General features: G+C 38.0%; 1 protein-coding gene across 1 annotated transcript in view; it reads right to left on the bottom strand.

Moving 5' to 3' along the window:
- The window catches only part of UBR3 (ubiquitin protein ligase E3 component n-recognin 3 (putative)), a 205,486-nt gene that overhangs the window by 174,508 nt on the left and 15,195 nt on the right, over positions 1-15,783 (bottom strand).

Here is a 15,783-nt window from a genome sequence, read left to right as displayed (position 1 = left end):
TCTTCCAAAGAATACCCAGGACTGATCTCCTTTAGAATGGACTGGTTGGATCTCCTTGCAGTCCAAGGGACTCTCAAGAGTCTTCTCCAACACCACACTTCAAAAGCATCAATTCTTTGGCGCTCAGCTTTCTTCACAGTCCAAATCTCACATCCATACATGACCACTGGAAAAACCACAGCCTTGACTGGATGGACCTTTGTTGGCAAAGTAATGTCTCTGCTTTTTAATATGCTGTCTAGGTTGGTCATAACTTTCTTTCCAAGGAGTAAGCATCTTTTAATTTCATTGCTACAATCACCATCTGCAGTGATTTTGGAGCCCAGAAAAATAAAGTCAGCCACTGTTTCCACTGTTTCCCCATCTATCTGCTATGAAGTTATGGGACCAGATGCCATGATCTTCGTTTTCTGAATGTTGAGCTTTAAGCCAACTTTTTCACTCTCCTCTTTCACTTTCATCAAGAGGCTCTTTAGTTCTTCTTCGCTTTCTGCCATAAGGGTGGTGTCATCTATGTATCTGAGGTTATTGATATTTCTCCCAGCAATCTTGATTCCAGCTTGTGCTTCTTCCAGCCCAGCGTTTCTCATGATGCACTCTGCATAGAAGTTAAATAAGCAAGGTGACAATATACAGCCTTGACGTACTCCTTTTCCTATTTGGAACCAGTCTGTTGTTCCATGTCCAGTTCTAACTGTTGCTTCCTGACCTGCATACAGGTTTCTCAAGAGGCAGGTCATGTCAGTGTCAATTGAGGAATAACATTTCAACCTGGAACAAAGGTGAAGGAACAGCAAGAATGGTCTAAGCAACTTGGAAACTGAGGTTACAAAAATAACTATAAGATACTATGAGTGTGTGCTAAGTCACTTCAGTCGTGTCCGACTTTGCAACCCCATGGACTGTAGCCCACCAGGCTCCTCTGTCCACGGAATTCTCCAGGCAAGAATACTGGAGTGGGTTGCCATTTCCTTCTCCAATAAGACACTATGAGATTGACAAACAAAATTGGTTTTTGCATTTTAGTCTGAGAAATAATATGGGGAACTAAAGCATCTTACATATTACACAGCAAGTGCTCAATAAAGGTTTGGTGAAACAAAGATTTAATCTAATAGTAGAATTCCAAAAATGATTTCAAGGGCATCCAATTAAAGAAAAAACAGAATTCATTTAATAATTCCAGTTTTCAAACATCTTTTTAAGAACCACTATATGCCTGGCACTTACGCCTTAGGAATAGAGGCCTTGCTCTCATGCAGCTAACTTTCTTTCGAGGGGAGAAGCGGGTTGAGGCAGAGGATAGAAAAACAAATTAATATGAAAAATAAGCTCTACAAAATAATACCACAGCCTGATTTATAGAACGGGTCCATTAGGCAACTTTAAATTGGGTTTGTCAGGGAAGGCCTTTCTGAAGACTTGACATCTGGGCTACAGACCAAATGAAATGAAGGAGCTAGGCTAGGCATACAAAGCTCTGTGGGTTGGGCGTATTGTCAAGAGGTATGACAAATGAGACTACATACAATCAGGTTCTAAAGATCTCTCCCCAGGTGAATAGAGAGAGGGCTTTTAGACAATCGGTATGGCTCCAAAGGAAAAATGGCAGGAAGTAATGTGTTTGCATTTGCAATTCACAGGTCACAGATTTTTTTCTTCAAGGAACCCAACAGCTCTGAATGAGTAAAAAGGTTAAATATTTCTTAGTGAAGCAGGATGTTATGGCAATAAATAGGATAGTCAAATAGAACTGTGGAAACAGTTGATAAAATAGCATCTCCAAATTTTATTTTACCTCAACTTTGTAAAAAATCTTCATTGAACTGACAGAAAATTGCCCAAAAGCAAAGTGTTCAGCTCAATGAAGTATCACAAACTGAACACATCCATGCTAGCAGCAATCAGATCAAGCAACAAAATATTATCAGCATCCCAGAAACCCTCCGTCTGATTCCCCTAATACCAAATTTAAATGACTGAAAACAGAGTTCCTATACACTGAAAAAAAGAGAGGGGGCAGAACAGGACAAGAGGGAAAGGGATAGGATGGCAAGAAAGGAAAAGGACCAGAGGATTTTGGTCATCCATTTGCAAATTACTAAGATTTGGCTGGGGGGAAGAAGGCCAAGGAGAAGCCAGCTCAAATAACTCAACCACATATTTCAAAAATTAGAAAAGCATCTGAGATAAGCTCCCTAAAAATTAGACTGTGGCATGTACATTACGTTCCTAACTCAGCACAAATCACATACAAAGAATAATTTCACATATAATCTAAGGTAATTCATAGAGAGGGCTTTCTTGGTAGCTCAGTGGTAAAGAATCCGCCTGACAATGCAGGAGATGCCGGGCTGAATTCCTGGACCGGGAATATCTCCTAGAGAAGGAGGGAATATCTCCTAGAGAAGGAAACAGCAACCCACTCCAGTATTCTTGCCTGGAAAATCACAGAGACAGAGTAGCCTGGCAGGCTACAATAAATGGGGTCACAAAATAGAGACACAACTTAGCAACTAAACTTAGCAACTAAACAACGACAATTTATAGAGATCCCTAGAAAGACATGCATCCCAAATTAAAAGCCCCTGAAATAATCTCTTCATTTTACAGATAGGGAAATAACAGAAACACTAAATGACCTATCTAATAAAACTGCTAAAAGATTCCTGAAGATCACAAAAGTCATATCATAAAGATATATATGGTATGCAACAAATCTACATACATAATATGACCTCAGTAAAAATATCAATAAAGATTTAAACAAGGTGATTCTAAAGTTCCAATGGAAAATTAAAAGCTAAGAATCTTCTGTAAAACAAATGTAATGAGAGTAGAGTAGTTTTATCAGGTACTAATTTATTTTAAGGTTAGAATAATCAAAACAGTGTTGCTGTCCAGCCTTTAGGCAGTTTACATTCTAGAGAGTAGACATTAATGATAAATGCAATTAAGTAAACTATAAAATAAACAAAGAGAGAGTTGGGACAGAAATTCACCTATATGCGTTCATATCTTGTATCTCTATATTTCTACATCTTTCACAGGCGTGGCTTCAGTAAAGAACAGATTAACCTCATGTCTAAAACTGTTATATTACATGAATAGTTAAGAAATAAAAGGAAACATTTTAAATTCCATCTAGATAGGTTTAATATTATTTACTGGGGCCTAAAGTACTAAAAAAGCAAAAGATTAATGAAAATTATAAGTTCTAATTGGGAAAGAAATACATCAAGGTTGTATATTGTCACCCTGCTTATTTAATTTATAAATAAGCAGAGTACATCATATGAAATGCTTGGCTGGATGAAGCATAAGCCAGAATCAAGATTACTGGTATCAGTAAAGCAATTATCCTTCAATAAAAAATAAACTTTAAAAAATTAAAAATTAAATTAAAAAAAAATTATCGGGAAAAATATCAATAACCTCAGATATGCAGATGACACCACCCTTATGGCAGAAAGCAAAGAAGAACTAAAGAGCCTCTTGATGAAAGTGAAAGAGGAGAGTGAAAAAGTTGACTTAAAGCTCAACATTCAGAAAACTAAGATCATGGCATCCGGTCCCATAACTTCACGGCAAATAGATGGGGAAACAATGGAAAACAGTGAGACACTTTATTTTGTTGGACTCCATTGTGGACAGTGACTGAAGGCATGCAACTAAAAGACGCTCCTTTAAAGAAAAGTTATGACCAACCTAGACAGCTATTAAAAAGCAGAGACATTACTTTGCCAACAAAGGTCCATCTAGTCAAGGCTATGGTTTTTCTGGGAGTCATGTACAGATGTGAGAGCTGGACAATAAAAAACGCTGAGCACCAAAGAATTGATGCTAGAGAAGACTCTTGACAGCCCCTTGTACTGAAAGGAGATCAAATCAGTCAATCCTAAACGAAATCAACCCTAAATATTCATTGGAAGGACTGATGCAAGCTGAAGCTCCAATACTCTGGCCACCTGATGTGAAGAGCTGACTCAGTGGAAAAGACCCTGAGACTGGGAAAGACTGAAGGCAGGAGGAGAAGGGGACGACAGAGGATGAGATGGTTGGATGGCATCACCGACTCAATGGACAGGAGTTTGAACAAGCTCCAGGAGATAGTGAAGGACAGGGAAGCCTGGCATGCTGCATTCCATGGGGTCACAGAATCGGACAGGACTGAGTGCCTGAGCAACAAAAAAGTTCTAATTTACTTAAAGAAGGCATATAAGATTAGCAGATTTGAAGGTAAAATTAAAGATGTACACATATTTAACTTTTAAGATAGCAAATAAATTATAAATTGAATGCCTGAAGGCAGAAAGAAAACAATGCAGCACTGGCACATGAAAAGATATTATCAATGGGCATATTAATTACTGTGACTCCCAAAATGGATCAAATATGCTGCTGCTGCTAAGTTGCTTCAATCGTGTCCAACTCTGTGCGACCCCATAGACAGCAGCCCACCAGGCTCCCCCGTCCCTGGGATTCTCCAGGCAAGAACACTGGAGTGGGTTGCCATTTCCTTCTCCAATGCATGAAAGTGAAAAGTGAAAGTGAAGTCGCTCAGTCGTGTCCGACCCTCAGCAACCCCATGTACTGCAGCCTACCAGGCTCCTCCGTCCATGGGATTTTCCAGGCAAGAGTACTGGAGTGGGTTGCCACTGCCTTCTCCGGAATCAAATATATGTGGAATTTAATTCATGACATAGGTAGATTTCAAATCTATGAGAAAAACTTGGCTCACTCAGAGAAATGGTATTGAGATAATTGAATAACCAGACAGTTCAGGGGCAGGAAACAGCATCTCCTAAAATCTTACACCATGATAATAAATAAGACCCATATCAAACTTCTACAGATGAAATATAACGTTAGTAGCAAAGAAATACACCTGATGGGATAATAGTATATTAGACACTAGAAAGAGAAGATTAATAATTTACTGGCAAAGCAATAAGAAATTATGCAAAATAATTCATGAAGACTGAGAAAAAAGAGCATCTCAGTGAGGAGTGGGATTAAAAACAAGCAATATTGCCTTACACTGGAATCCCAAAAAGAGGAGAAAGAGAAACAGAACAAATATGTGAAGAATGGTCAAATTTTTTCCAAATGTATTGAAAATCATAATATTACAGATCTAAGAACTCACAAAGCAACCAGTATATAAAAGCAGACTTTTCATCAGAAATCACAGAATCTAGAACACAATGGACAAACACATTTAAAGTGCTAAAACAAAACAGCCCTGCAAATCCAGAATTCTTAACATAAAATAACTTTCAAAACTGAGAAATAAAAACTTTTCAGACAAAGTCTAGGAGAATTCATTGTCATTATAAAATTAATTAAATTTTACAAGCAGTCCTATGATAAGCCCATATTTTGAAAAACTTACCTCCCATCAACAGGCATGTGAGTGACTCATCTTGGAAGTAGACCCTTCAGTCCCAAGAAGCCTTCAGAAGACTATAACCCTAGTCACAATCTTAACTACAACCTCTTGAGAGATACTATACATACAATGCCATAACCACACACCTAGGCCACTTCAGAATCCTCAGTACACAAAAAGTATAAGATAATAAATGTTTGTCATTTTAAACTGCTCAGTTTATAAGTGATTTGTTACAGAGCAGTAGATAACTATTAAAATACTATCAATCAATTACACCTAACAGAACACTACACCCTACAGCAGCTGGACATTCATCTCACCGCTCATAAAATGTGTCTCAAAAATTTCTTTTTAGATTTTTAAGAAGCAAATGGATATTATTAACTCACAGAATTATATAACCAACTTCAGTTCAGTTCAGGCACTCAGTCGTGTCCGACTCTTTGCGACCCCATAGACTGCAGCACACCAGGCTTCCCTGTCCTTCACCAACTCCCAGAACTTGCTCAACTCATGTCCATTGAGTCGGTGATACCATCCAACCATTTCATCCTCTGTTGTCCCCTTTTCCTCCTGCCTTCAATCTTTCCCAGCATCAGAGTCTTTTCCAATGAGTCGGCTGCTTGCAACAGGTGGCCCAAGTACTGGAGTTTCAGCTTCAGCACCAGTCCTTTCAATGAATATTCAGGACTGATTTCCTTTAGGATTGTCTGACTTAATCTCCTTGCAGTCCAAGGGACTCTCAAGAGTCTTCTCCAATACCACAATTCAAAAGCATCAATTCTTCAGCGCTCAGCGTTCTTTGAGGTTCAACTCTCATATTTATATATGAATGACTACTGGAAAAACCATAGCTTTGACTAATCGGACCTTTCTCGGCAAAGTAATGTCTCTGCTTTTTAATATGCTGTCTAAGTTGGTCATAACTTTTCTTCCAAGGAGCAAGTGTCTTTTAATTTCATGCCTTCGGTCACTGTCCACAGTGATTTTGGAGCCCAAGGACATAAAGTCTCCCACTGTTTCCACTGCTTCCCCATCTATTTGCCAAGAAGTGATGGGACTGGATGCCATGATCTTACTTTTTTGAATGTTGAGTTTTAAGCCAGTCTTTTCACTCTCCTCTTTCACTTTCATCAAGACACTTTTTAGTTCTTCTTTGCTTTCTGCCATAAGGGTGGTTTCATCTGCATATCTGAGGTTATTGATATTTCTCCCGGCAGTCTTGATTCCAGCTTATGCTTCATCCAGCCCAGCATTTCTCATGATGTACTCTGCATAGAAGTTAAATAAACAGGGTGACAATAGACAGCCCTGACGTACTCCTTTCCCAATTTGGAACCAGTCCATTGTTCCATGTCCGGTTCTAACTGTTGTTTCTTGACTTATATACAGATTTTTCAGGAGGCAGGTAAGGTGGTCTGGTATCCCCATCTCTTTCAGAATTTTCCAGTTTGTTGTGATCCACACAGTCAAAGGCTTTGGCATAGTCAATAAAGCAGAAATAGATGTTTTTCTGGAACTCTCTTGCTTTTCCTATGATCCAACAGATCACAGAAACCAACTTAAACATCAGATAGTATTTTTAAATAATCATGTATATTTATCAACATATACATTGACTACATTGCACAGAATTAGCACAAGACATATATTTCTAATGCATATACCCACTCTCCATGCCCCTTCTGTTATGAACTGAAATGAGGTCACCTAACATTCATACATTGAAGGCTTAATTTCCAGTGTGACTGTATTTGGAAATAGGACCTTTGGCTAGGTAATTAAAGTTAAATGAAGTCATAGGGTGGGGCCCTAGTCCAATAAGACTGGTGTCCTTATAAGAAGAAAAAGAGACACCAGTAATACAGGTACACAGAAGAAAAACCATATGAAGACACAGAGAGAAAGCGGGCATCTGCAAGTCAAAGAGAGAGGCTTCAGGTGAAATCAAACCCAAACCTGCCAGCATCTTGATCCAGCCTCAAGAAATAAATTTCTATTATCTAAGCCCCCTAGTCTGTGGTAACATGTTACAGCAGTGAGACTACTACACACCCTCATTAAGACATGATTCCCTGAACACACGATGGAGCCAGGCTTACTGCCAGCACTGAAATTAGTCCAGACCAAAGACTCATGGCAATACTGACAAGCAGAAAATATCAAAAAAGAATATATGGGTCCTACCAACTATGTGGAATTGAAGCATTTTAAACTTATACCATGTAAAGTATGCTCTCGGGCCACACATTAAACTAGAAATCAGTAACAGACATATCTAAAAAAGTCCCCCAAATCTGGAAATTAAATAACACACCTGTAAATAACACATGGACCAAAAAAGAAATAAAACTACACTGGGACAATTTTTTCAAACTTATAGTATTTGCAAAGACCAAATATTTGATAATATACTGCCCTGGTCAGGTGGTAAAGCGACAGACATCCTCACTGTACTGTTGGGAAAGGTGTGAAGTAACACACCAAATATGAGGACTATTAAAGGTATAAACACACAACCATTTGACCCAGTAATCCACAGGTTAGAATCAGGACAGTCTAATTTCTAATCTGTAGCTCTTATCCACCATACCTGTGAAGACATTTTCTCAAACCACAGTTAAAAGAAAGAATTCTCATATGCTGTCCAAGTAAAAGAGATAAACTGGAAGATGTAAGCCAGCCAAAATAATAAAATACTGTAATTCCCTTAGCTTTCAATGGTTTTAAGAAACAAAGAGAATATCAAAAGCAGGGCTAATTCAAAAAGTCTGATCCAACAGTAAGTCTAGACTGGCAACTGGCCAGGGAGCACAGCCTTGGGACCCACTTAATCAGGGGTGATTAACAATCCAGCCTGTGACCCTACCTAATCAGTGACCAAACAGTTGCACCTTCCAGCCAGGGAACAGTCTGTGACCCTGCCCAACTAGAAGCAATTATGGAGCCCAGACAGTGATCCTGCTAGACCGTGAATCCCAGCCAGCAGCCCCACCCACCCAGGGAGCCTAGCTAGTAAATTCATCCAACCACAGGACCGAGCCAGCAGGCCCCTCCCAATCTCAAAGTAAGGACGCGGTCCTACCTCACTAGACATGCTGAAAGCAAATGCTGCCTGCTAGTATACACTACCAATCGGCCCATCCAGAATCCCAAACTGGGTTGACTAGAGGCGGAGACCACCTCCTCAAATGCAGAGATGCCAACACAAGGACAGAAGGATCACGAAGAAATCAAATAAATCTGATACCACTGAAGGAAATTAATAAAGCTCCAATAATGGACCCTGAAGAAACGGAGATCTATGAACTGAATGATAAGAAATTCAAAATAATACTCTTAAAGAAGTTTTGTGAACTATAGAAAATACAAATAAACAATTACGTGAAAACAGAGGAGAAATACATGAATAAAATGAGTTCAAAAAGATACGGAAGGCATCCCTGTGGACCAAACGTAAAGAATCTACCTGCAGGGGTCATGGGTTCAATCCCTGGTCCAGGAAGATCCCACATGCCACAGGACAACTAAGCCTGTGCACCACAACTACTGAGCCAGCATGCAGGAGCCCATGAGCCACAACTACTGAAGCCCACATGCCCAGAGCCCAAGTTCCGCCACAAGAGAAGCCATGGCAATGAGGAGCCGGTGCACCCCAAGAAAGAGTAGCCCCTACTCACTACAACTAGAGAAAGTCTGTGCACAACAAACTCAGGGCAACCAAAAATAAAAAGAAAGAAAGAAAGAAGTCTTAAAAAATAAAAAAGATATGGAAACCATAACTGATGGTCCAATGGTGAAGAATCTTCTTTGCAATGCAGATAACATAAGTTTGATCCCTGGTCCAGAAACCAAGATCCCACATGCCACAGAGCAACTAAGCCTGTGTGCTATAACTACTAAACCCACATTCTCCACTGCCCATGCCCCACAGACAGAGACCCCACACATGTGACACCTACTGAGCCCACGTGCCACAACTAGAGAGTCTGTGTGCTGCAATGAAAGATCCTGCGTGATGCAACGAAGATCCCATGTGCTGCAACTAACACCTGACACAACCAAATAAACAAACACGTGGAAACCACTTTTTAAAATAAACAGAAATCCTAGAGCTGAACAATATGACTGAACTAAAAAAAATTAAGACAAAACTTCAACAGAAGACTTCAATGAAGCAAAAGAAATCAGTGAACTTGAAGAAAAGTCACCTGAAATTACCCAGTCAGAAGTGCAAAAAGAAATGAGAACTAATGAAGAAAGTCAAAAGGAGGAATGGGACAACATTCAAAGAACAAATATGTGGATTATGGGAATCACAAAAAGAGGAGAGAGAGAAGGGGATCAAAAGTTTAAAGATACAATGGCTGAAAACTTTCCAAGCTGGGGAAATAGATGGACATTCAGATTCATGAGACCCTAAAGCTCCTAAATAGGTTAAGCCCCAAAAGGGCTACATTGAGACACATTATAATTAAGTTACCCAAAGACAAAGAGAGAAATCTGAAAGCTGCAACAGAAAAGTGAATCATCACATAAAGGAGTTCCCATTTCTGCAAGGGGATTTCTCAACAGAAATCTCACAAGCCAGGAAAAAGTAGAGTGAGATATTCAAAATACTGAGAGAAAAAACTGCCAACCAAGAAACTATGCCCAGCAAAACTGCCTTCAGAATTTAAAGAGAGATAAAGATATTCCCAAACACACAGACAAAACCTGAAGGAGATCATCAGTAGATGTAACTTACAAAAAAAATGCTAAAAGGAATTCTTAAACTGGAATGAAAAGATGCTAATAACCTAAAAAACCTATAAATGTGTAAAATTCACCAGTTAAGGTAAATATATAGTCAAAGTCATATTCTCTAATATTGCAAAAGTGGTGTGTAAATCACTTTCAACTCATATGAAAGTTCAAAAAATGAGTGTATTAAAAATAACCATAATTTTAGTAACTGTTAACCAGATGGAAAATATCAAAATCAGATTGATTATATTCTTTGCAGGGAAGATCTATACAGTCAGCAAAAACAAGACCTGGAGCTGACTGTGGCTCAGATCATAAGCTCCTTATTGCAAACTTCAGGCTTAAATTGAAGAAAGTAGAGAAAACCACTAGATCATTCGGGTTTGATCTAAATTGAATCCCTCATGATTATACAGAGGAGGTTATGAATAGATTCAAGGGATTAGATCTGGTAAACAGAGTGCCTGAATAACTATGGATGCAGGTTTGTAACACTGTACAGGAGGCAGTGACCAAAACTATCCCAAAGAAAAAGACATGCAAGAAGGCAAAACGGTTGTCTGAGGAGGCTTTACACATAGCTGAGAATAGAAGAGAAGAAAAAGGCAAGGGAAAAAGAGAAAGATATGCCCAACTGAATGCAGAGTTCCAGAGAATAGAAAGGAGAGATAAGAAAGCATTAAGTGAACAAGACAAAGAAATAGAGGAAAACAATAAAATGAGAAAGACAAGATCTCTTCAAGTAAACTGGAGATACCAAGGAACATTTCAAGCAAAGACGAGCACAACAAAAGACAGAAATGGTAAGGACCTAACAAAAGCAGAAGAGATTAAGATTCTCTTACCAAATTCTACCAACCAGTTAAAGAAGAATTAATATCAATCCTTCTCAAATTCTTACAAGTATTTAAGGAAAGAATGCTTCCAAATTCATTTTATGAGGCATTACCCTAATAGCAATGCAAAAATTCTCAAAAAAATGCTAGCAAACCAAGTTCAACAGTACACCACAAGATTAGACACCAGAATCAAGTGAGATTTATCCTTGGGATGTACGGATGATTCAATATACACAAAACAGTCAATGTGATATACCACATTAACAAATGAAGGATTAAATTCACGATAATCTCAACAGATGCAAAAACAGCGTCTGACGAAATTCAGTAAACATTGATAAAAATTCTCAACAAACTGGGTACAGTTGGAATGCACCTCAACATAAATAAGGCCATAAATGACAAGTCCAGAAACATAATACTGAATAGTGAAAAGCTGAAAGTTCCTCCTCTGAGACCAAGAACAAGAATACTCAGTCTCATTACTTCTATTCAACATAGCACTGGAAGTCTTAACGAGAGCAACTGCACAACAGGAAGAAATGAAAGGTGTCCAAATCAGAAAGATATAAAACAAACTCTGTACACAGATGACATGCCATTATATTTAGAAAACTCTAAAGACTACACCAAAATAAAACTGTTAAAACTACTACTACTAGTTACTGGATACAAATCGACATACAAAAATCAACTGCATTTTTATCCACTAACAGTAAACTACCTGAAAGAGAAATGAAGAAAGAAATCTCATTTACAATAGCATCAAAAACAATAAAAAAATAGACAGGAATAAATTTAACAAAGGACATGAAAGAGTTGTGTGCTAAAAGCTACAAAATACTAATGAAAGAAACTGAAGAAAATTCAAATAAATAGATATTCCAAGTTCATGGATGAAAATTAATAGTAAAACATCCATACTACCCAAAGCAATCTACAGATTCAATGCAATCCTCATCAAAATTCCAAAGGCATTTTTCACAGAAATACAATCCTAAAATTCATTCCGAACAACAAAAGATTCCAAATAGCCAAAGTAATCTTGAGAAAAAAAGGCAGGTGGAGGCATCTCACTTCCTGATTTCAAACTGTGCTATACAGTTATAGTAATCAAAACAGAATGATACTGACATAGAAACAGACACATGGATCAATAAAACAGAATAGAAACTCCAGAAACAAACTCACACATATTGGTCAACTAAAATCTGACACAGGAGCCAAGAACACAAAGGGGTAAAGGATAATTTCTTCAATAAATGGTGCTGGGAAAACTGGATATTCACATGCAAAGGAATAAAACTGGATGCCTAACGCAGACACTCACAAAAATTAACTCAAAATAAATTATATACCCTTAAATGTAGGCCATCATAAACTTTGGGGGGGGGGACTTCTTGACATTGGCTTTGGAAATGATTTTTTTTATATGAAACCAAAAATATAGCAACAAAAACAAACAAGTGGAACTATCTCAAAGTAAAAAGTTTCTTCTGCACAGCAAAGAAAGTAATCAACAAAACGAAAAGGCAACATAAGGAATGGAAGAAAATACTTGCAAACCAAATTAAAGGTTAATATTCAAAATATATAAAGAACTCATACAATTAAATAGCAAAAAAAAAGATAACTCTGACTTTAAAATGAGCAGAGGACTTGAATACATGTTTTTCCAAAGATGGCATACAAACAGGTACATTAAAAGGTGCTAAACATCATTAATTACTCAGTTCCGTCGCTCAGTCGTGTCCAACTCTTTGCAACCCCATGGACTGCAGCACACCAGGCTTCCCTGTCCATCACCAATGCCCAGAACTTGTTCAAACTCATGTCCATCGAGTCAGTGATGCCATCCAACAATCTCATCCTCTGTCATCCCTTTCTCCTCCTGCCTTCAATCTTTCCCAGCATCAAGGTCTTTTCCAGTGAGTCAGTTCTTCGCATCAGGTGGCCAAAGGATTGGAGCTTCAGCATCAGTCCTTCCAATGTAAATATTCAGGACTGATTTCCCTTAGGACTAACTGGTTTGACACTAATCATGAGGGAACTATAAATCAAAACCAGAATGAGATTATCACCTCACATCTGTTAGGATGACTTTTATCAAAAAGACAAGAGAGAAGTAGCGTTAAAACAGATGTGAAGAAAAGAGGACTCATTCACTGGCAGAAATGTAAACTGTTACAGCATTATGGAAAACAGTATGAGGTTTCTCAAAAATTAAAAACAGAACTAGCATATGATCGGAGAAGGCAATGGCACCCCACTCCAGTACTCTTGCCTGGAAAATCCCATGGACAGAGGAGCCTGGTAGGCTGCAGTCCATGGGGTCGCTAAGAGTCGGACACGACTGAGCAACTTCACTTTCACTTTTCACTTTCATGCACTGGAGAAGGAAATGGCAACCCACTCCAGTGTTCTTGCCTGGAGAATCCCAGGGACGGGGAAGCCTGATGGGTTACCGTCTATGGGGTCGCACAGAGTCAGACACGACTGAAGCGACTTAGCAGCAGCAGCATATGATCCAGCAATCCTCACTTCTGGATATATCTGAAGGAAATTAAGTCACTATCTCAGAGAGATATCTGCACCCCATGTTTACCGTAGCATTATCACAACAGCAAAGACATGGAAACAAGTGTCAGCCAACAGATGACAGACAAAAACAATGTGAGACAGATATATATACACACACATATATACATATACATTTATATATAATGGGAAAAGTTATTCTGCCATAAAAAGAGGGAAGTCCTGCCATTTGTGAAAATATGGATGAACTTAGAGGGCTTTATGCTAAGGAAGATAAGTCAGAGAAAGACAAATACTGTGTGATCTCACTTGTAAGCGAATCTAAAAAAGCTGAACTCAGAAACAGAGAGTAGAATGGTAGTTGTCAGGGGTTTGGTATGGGGGAAACGGATTGTTGGTCATGGGGTACAAACTTCCACTTATAAGATAAATAAGTTCTGGGGATCTAATGCATAGCATGGTGACTACAGTTAACATTACTGTATTATATACTTGAAATGTTCTAAGAAAGTAGTTCTTAAAAGTTCTTAACACATGAAAAAAGGTTATGAGGTGATGAATGTGTTAACTAACCTTATTGTGATAATCATTTTGTAATATATACATGTATCAAATTGTCATGTTATACACTTTAAATTTATATAATTTTATTTGTCAATTATACCTCAATAAAGCTAGAGAGGAAAAACCAGGCTTCATGGTCCTTCTAATCAAATGACAATAAGAAATTATATTGGTTTAAGAATCTATTATATATAGTATTTTAATATCAGGATTAAGGCTAATCCTCTTTAACCTGTTCCTAATCTCAATGCCTAATATCCTAATAACTCTCTATAGCCTTTTTTAGTCTTAAAAAAAAAAATTCATCACCTTAATTTCATACTAACTTGAATTCATTTTCTATTAAAATTACAGTAATATAAAATATTTATCAATACTTAAAGATCTATATCTTAATGAAGATAGTGCCACATGAATGTTCCCATTAAAATTATTTATATTATATATATACACTTTACATATAAGTTCCTGTATATGCAAATTTGATAATATAAAAAAATCTAAGACTTACTGATACAGACACTCATAATACTGAGTAATACTCAGTATTACTTCAAATAAATCTAAGCCATGGCATCACTTCCTTCTTTCTAACCTTAACTGTCAGTGTTAAATTTCAGTTTTATACAAACCAAAATAAACTTTTCTCTCAGAGTACCAAATTGCAAGATGGATAATTGAATACCTGATAAGAAATATAATTAACAAAACTATAACACATTAAGTTAATAATTTCAGAGATAAAGAACACCTATCTTATAGGTTTTCTATTATTGTTTAAAAAATAAACTATATCTCAGGGGATCTTCTGACCACATTTAATAGATTTCTCTTTTTCTTTCTTCCTTACTCTCTCCTCCACAAACACACACACACACACACATATATATGTGTGCATATATATATACACAAATAACACACACAAATTCATGCAGATTTCAAAGAAACTAAGTCCCTTTATAAAGGGGGAAAAGTCCACTTAGGAGACCCATAAATATAGATATGAGAGTCAGACATGACTTAGTGACTAAACAACAAAGCCACAAACCAGGAAAAAATATTTTTAAATCATGTATCTGATAAAGGGTTTATATCCACAATAGATAAGGAACTACCAGAACTTAGTTCAGTCGCTCAGTCGTGTCCAACTCTCCGCGACACCATGAATCGCAGCACGCCAGGCTTCTCTGTCCATCACCAACTCCTGGAGTTCACTCAAATTCACGCCCATCAAGTCGGTGATGCCACTCAGCCATCTCATCCTTTGTCGTCCCCTTCTCCTCCTGCCCCCAATCCCTTCCAGCATCCGAGTCTTTTCCAATGAGTCAACTCTTCCCATGAGGTGGCCCAAGTATTAGAGTTTCAGCTTTAGCATCATTCCTTCCAAAGAAATCCCAGGGCTGATCTCCTTCAGAATAGACTGGTTGGATCTCCTTGCAGTCCAAGGGACTCTAAAGAGTCTTCTCCAACACCACACTTCAAAAGCATCAATTCTTCGGCGCTCAGCTTTCTTCACAGTCCAACTCTCACATCCATACATGACCACTGGAAAAACCATAGCCTTGACTAGACGGACCTTTCTTGGCAAACTAATGTCTCTGCTTTTGAATATGCTATCTAGGTTGGTCATAACTTTCCTTCCAAGGAGTAAGTGTCTTTTAATTTCATGGCAGCAATCACCATCTGCAGTGATTCTGGAGC

This window comes from Bison bison, unplaced genomic scaffold (genome assembly GCF_000754665.1).
Source record: "Bison bison bison isolate TAMUID 2011002044 unplaced genomic scaffold, Bison_UMD1.0 scf7180017864282, whole genome shotgun sequence".
In the NCBI taxonomy this organism is placed as follows: Eukaryota; Metazoa; Chordata; class Mammalia; order Artiodactyla; family Bovidae; genus Bison; species Bison bison.
This window is presented reverse-complemented; position numbering and strand designations above follow the sequence as displayed.